This window comes from Carettochelys insculpta, chromosome 3 (genome assembly GCF_033958435.1).
Source record: "Carettochelys insculpta isolate YL-2023 chromosome 3, ASM3395843v1, whole genome shotgun sequence".
Taxonomy (NCBI): domain Eukaryota; kingdom Metazoa; phylum Chordata; order Testudines; family Carettochelyidae; genus Carettochelys; species Carettochelys insculpta.
Genome location: NC_134139.1, coordinates 201,194,406 through 201,200,283, shown reverse-complemented (window position 1 = coordinate 201,200,283; position 5,878 = coordinate 201,194,406). Strand labels below are relative to the sequence as shown.

Below are 5,878 nucleotides of genomic sequence, written 5' to 3'. Positions count from 1 at the left end.
CACCAAAGAGCCCAACAATACTTTTCTACCTAGAGCATTGTTCAACAAAAGGCTCTCGGTGACTTCCTACTTCTTGCTGATGCAAAATCGCAGGGCTTGCAGCATAGTTCTTATTCATCTGTCCTGGTCTTTCCTGTTTTCTTTCTTGACATTTTTATGTTGACATTCTGACAGTTCCTTTATTACAAGGTTGGTGTAGGGGCGATTCCATGAGTTCTCAGATAGTCTCTTTATTAACTTGTGTGCCATCTCATCGTACCAATTTGTGCTTCTTTAAAAGCATCATCAAACATTTAGCCAACCCGACCCAGAGCTTTAACTCACCAGCAGCATTTTGACATGTTATTCTCAGCCTCTTTGAAGTCTGAAACCTACACTGAGCAGAAATCTGAGCAGGAACTTGCCCCTGTCAATTCCTTTTCTTATTCTAGTGATGGAGAAATGGGCTCTGTGCTCAACAGACAGTTCAGAAAGCAAGGCAAGTGTTTTCGAAAAGACAATAAATTCCAGGTTGGAATGCTCACATGATGCATGAGTGAGGGTAGGGGACAGGCTGGGAATAGGGCTTTGGGTCAGCACAGAGGGTTGGGGCTGAGATGAGGAGAGTGAGATGTGGAAGTTAGAGGTGAGGGGAAGAGAAATGTCTGGCGGGTGGAGCCAGAGTTAAAGGGAGAGAAGAAGGTGGATGGGTTGGGGGACAGGGTAGGAAGTTGAGGATTTAGGGTGGTTGGAGGGATGTCAACACTAAAATCTCTCGACCTGTGGTCATGCTGAGTTCTGCAGAAGGTCACACACGCTACAGGGTGCCAAGTCCTTCTTCCAGCCTTCTCTGTGCCTCCTCCGCTGTGCAGGGCCCTGCTCCTCTTGGTCTCTCATTCTCTCTCTGGTTCTCTTCATGAGAACTGGGTTGCAGGATAAGGGAGGTGGGCAATAGCCATGTAAGCATTTGATATCCAAACAGCAGGTAGTTTAGGTAGGAATGACCCCCTGGACTCAGCAGCATGGGGGCAGAATTCTGTTTGGGGAAAAGGAGGATACAGAGAACACGGCTGGGACGGCCGGCAGAAGCAGAGGCTGGAGTCGCAGCTGGAAGGCAGCAGTGGTAAAGAGGGGTCCAGTTCAGGGTGAATCTTGTGCTATGGTACATGTGCAGATCTGCCTGTGAAATTTGAACTCAACAGGCAGACATAGGAGACAGCAGGGAGCAACTTTTGGAAATGCAGTGGGGCTAAACCTGGGAGGACTGATGGGGCAGGTGGTGGAGAAGGACAGAGACACAACCCTCTCCTCCATCACATGCACATATTTACTGTGACAGCCATGGAATAGCCACACCACGTCCCTGGGACATATGACAGGGATGAGTTTCTGTTAATGGCCTTTTAGGAACTCTGCATTTCAAACATTTGAAAGTACGGCCCTCAGTCCCTTTGCTCTCTATGAAAACATACTGTAGAAAAGACAAAGGGGTTTGTATGGAAAAGAAATACATATATCCAGTCTTGTGTGCCCAAGAAACCACTCAGACATACTTTTGCAGTACACCATCACCAACAGTGTCTTTATTGAAAAGAAGAGTAAGAAGATATTCTGGAGAATACGGTAGTTCCTTTGTGGAAATTCAGCAAGGATTTGAGAGGCCAGGCATTGTCTTCCAGATTCTCAGAGATGCTGCACTGACAATCCGCTATTGTCACAACAATAAAGACCGCATCCACTAAAAGAAAAATAATATGACATTGCATTACAAATCAAAGGCAGAGCAGCAATTTCCCCATCAGTGAAGAGTGAGTGCAGCTTTTACTATCTATCTCCAAAGCAGGGGATTCATTGCTCCTATGAAACCCTGTGCCACAGAGCTTTAACTAAAGAGTTTGTGTCTGTGGAAGAGCACATGGAGGACCAGCGGGGACAGGGGGAACTGGGGAAGGGCAAAAAAACCCCTGTCTTGAAAAAGGGTAACAAAGCAAACCAAGAGTATGACAGAGCACTCAGCCTAACTTCTGTATTTGGAAACACACTGGCACAGATTATTAAACCATCAATTTGACAACATCAAGAGCAGGGGAAGGCAACCTTTTGGGCCCAAGGGCCACACTGAAGTTCGTAAATTGTTTGAAGTGCCAGGTAAGGAAGCTAGGGAAGCTATGCATCCCTGAACGGCCAGATGTGTCACCCATCCCCTGATTGCACCCCTGAACTGGTGCCCCCATCCAATCCCTCCCCAGTCCATACCCTCTGGCCATCTCCTGCGATCCTTTGCCCCCATCCAACCCCCACTGCTCCCCAAGCTGAGGCTGAGAGGGTGGGGGAGTGGAAGTGGAGGGCCCAAGAGCTAGCTTCTCTGGGCAGGAGCTTAGGTGCCAGACAGAAGGATCCCACATACCAGATTATGCCCAAGAGGAGAATAGCCAGAAAGGAATTGTCTAGTATAAAAAATTTCCTTCTTGAACAGGAAAGGTGGCTTCTAATTCTGTGATTGTCTGAGGACAAATAGGTGCTGTGAGAGTGTCCCCAATTTCTGAGTGTAATATAATATAATATAATATAATAATGCCAAACTAAGTGGCTCGTTGCCCCCGGCCTTGCAAGAACTGTTCTGTGGCTGATGCTGAAGATGTTGCAAGGCCTCAGTGGGGCAATATCAAATTACACATAGAAATAACAATTCCCCAAGCTGGGAAGTGACCATATGCAGCCTGAGAAGGGCAGCTCCATGAAAGAAAAGTCAATAAGGTTTTTGTAACATATAGAAGGACCAATTGACCGACACAGAAGCAGTGTTTGGCGTGAGACAGGTCCAAGGGAATTAAAGAAAAGATGAGATATAAAGGCAGACGAACAAATACTTCTCTTCGCACTGTACTGTCCCCCTCGTGGAATCCTGAACTTACCTATCTACAGCAGATGCATCTTCCACCGCACCTTTGAATGGGGCGCATGCCAAAAGGACACCGATAACGGTAGCACCGTCCCCCCCGTTGTCTACATCGTCTATGGAGAACAGAAGAGCATCCGCCTCCTGTACAAAGTATAAGAATTTTGACTGTGATTCAAACATCTGGCAAAAGAAGAGTTGTGACTGCAGGATAAGGGACATTTCCCATTCAAGGACATTCAGCCAGGTCAAGATACTTCTCTCTCTTTTAACAGGATGTAAAAGGCTGTAATTCTGTGCACATTCAAAGGCAAACTTAATCGGTTATGATTTCATGATCTCTACAGGAGCCAGGGTAGGAATGGTGTCCGTGGCCTCTGATTGTCAGAGGCAAGGGATGGAAGACAGGAGACGAGTCACTTGATCATTGTCTTCCATCCACCGCCTCTGGGCACCTGGCACTGACTGCTGTGGGCAGATGGAATGCTGGTCTTGATGGACCTTTGGTCTGACTCAGTAATGGCCATTCGTATGTTCTCATCTTACCTTGTGCAGTAACTTGCACCACCAAGAAGAGGAAAGCAAAAAGAAGGTAAAGGATCTTCATAGTGGATCTTTGTCTGGGAGCTCGATATCACTGCAGAGACGAGAAGTCGAGATGGACAGGAGACTGAGAGTCTCTGTATTTATAGTGTGTTGAGGAGTGAAATCATGACTTCTGTCGAAATCTTTTTATGATGTAAGTGATATTTATGAAGGTTGCTGCAATCCCTTAATTACAATGATTATTGCCTGTGAAGCATGATAAACATTCCTGGGGAAATTCAGGGAAGTACAATTGACAGATCCTTGTCTTGGGAAAATTAAAATTTTAATATTTATTTATATCTGGCAAATATCTACTGGCTGGTAAAAAAAAGATCCAAGAAACCCACCTGCCATTTATCACAGAACAGGGCACTAGTGCAGAGAGGAGATCTGGAACACAATTCTACCTGGGAAAAAAATTGCTAGTAGGATGTTTGTGTTTATGAGTTCGAATTAAGCTAGTCTTGATCAATAGTTGGCCTGTATTTTCTTCTCATCCCCCAGTCATGCACTTGATTTCAACCAACTTCGTGTGGATGCAAAGTTCTGGTTTCCTCACACATCATAAGAACATAAGAACATAAGAATGGCCATACTGGGTCAGACCAAAGGTCCATCAAGCCCAGCATCCCATCTGCCGACGGTGGCCAATGCCAGGTGCCCCAGAGAAGGAGAACAGAAGACAAGTGATTTATCTCCTGCCATCCATCTCCTGCCCTTGTTATGAAGGCTAGGGCACCATACTTTATCCCTGGCTAATAGCCATTTATGGACCTGACCTGCAAAAATTTATCAAGCTCTTTTTTAAACCCTAATAGAGTCCTGGCCTTCACAGCCTCCTCGGGCAAGGAGTTCCACAGGTTGACTGTGCGCTGTGTGAAGAAAAATTTCCTTTTATTAGTTTTGAACCTACTACCCATCAATTTCATTTGGTGTCCCCTAGTTCTTGTATTATGGGAAAAGGTAAATAATTTTTCTATATTCACTTTCTCCACACCATTCATGATTTTATATACCTCTATCATATCGCCCCTCAATCGCCTCTTTTCCAAACTGAAAAGTCCCAGTCTCTCTAGCCTCTCCCCATATGGGACCCTTTCCAAGCCCCTAATCATCTTAGTCGCCCTTTTCTGAACCTTTTCTAATGCCAATATATCTTTTTTGAGGTGAGGAGACCACATCTGCACGCAGTACTCGAGATGTGGGCGTACCATAGTTTTATATAGGGGAAGTATGATATCTTTTGTCTTATTATCGATCCCTTTTTTAATAATTCCTAACATCCTATTTGCCTTACTAACTGCCGCTGCACACTGCGTGGATGTCTTCAGAGAACTATCCACTATAACTCCAAGATCCCTTTCCTGATCTGTCGTAGCTAAATTTGACCCCATCATGTAGTACGTGTAATTTGGGTTATTTTTTTGATTTTTTGGGTTTATATTTTTTATTTTTCAGTTCACTCATAGACGTAGGACAGGGGAACTGAAAGCTTCCCTATGCATTAAGAAAACCAAAATCCAGCACATTATTCTGGCTTACTGCCTCACTTTTCCTGTCATGCTTATGTTATACACACAGAGAAGATTTATTTACAATAGTAGTCACCTTGTGGGAACCTTTTCAGATGTAATTCCTTTATTTCTTGAATTTCACAATGGTACCACATACAAATATGAAACCAGAGAGCATAAAAGCAGGCTGTTCTATTGGTCAGAGAAAGAACCTTCACTTTACTGTATGCTAGATTATCCTTCTAGTGTTTAATTTGCCTCATTTCAGAAGGTTTCCTTCCAGACCCCTTAGCCTGCAAGCAGGGCCAGCACAAAACCCTGAACTTTAAAAATTTGAGCTTGTAATATTAGCACACTTTTGTATTCATAACCCTTTGCCTTTCAGGTGGCAGTGATCCATCTTTTTCACGCCAGCTGCTGACTGGAACCTTTCATTGATACCTTCCTGTGGCACTGATGACCACACCTTAGTTTGGGAGAGGCAGGAGAATATGGCGTTGGAGGTGTGGAGAGGTGAATTGCTCCAGATAAAAGGTGAAACACCCTTCTGCACAAAAACCAATTCAAAACAATTTCCTCCTCCTCCCCTTCTGCTGCCATCCTGCCCACATGCTTTAGTCTCTTCTCACAGCCAACTGTAAGCGGGACTGAAAATTATCTGGAATTTAAAGAAAATGCAAAAACCTCCTGGAGCCCAGTGGCACCTTAAAGATTAACAAGGGCGTAGGCATTCATAAGATACAACTCAGTTTCTCATTTGCTGGAAGTGAAAGAAATGCAGAGCTATAGAGTTGGTAATGTCACATAAGTGCTTAGTAAATCATGGTGGATGTGGCTCCAAAAATGATGAAAAGGTGAGAGTACCTCGACTCCTTCTTGTAATCAGAGAGCCATTCCA

General features: G+C 44.5%; 1 long non-coding RNA gene across 1 annotated transcript; it reads right to left on the bottom strand.

Moving 5' to 3' along the window:
- Positions 1–1,538: 1,538 nt before the first annotated feature.
- On the bottom strand, positions 1,539–3,516 carry LOC142010625 (uncharacterized). The gene is made up of 3 exons (XR_012644848.1): positions 3,425–3,516; positions 2,895–3,022; positions 1,539–1,717 (listed from the first exon to the last, which is right to left on the bottom strand). It is a non-coding gene; the product is annotated as an uncharacterized LOC142010625 (long non-coding RNA).
- Between the last annotated feature and the right edge of the window lie 2,362 nt (positions 3,517–5,878).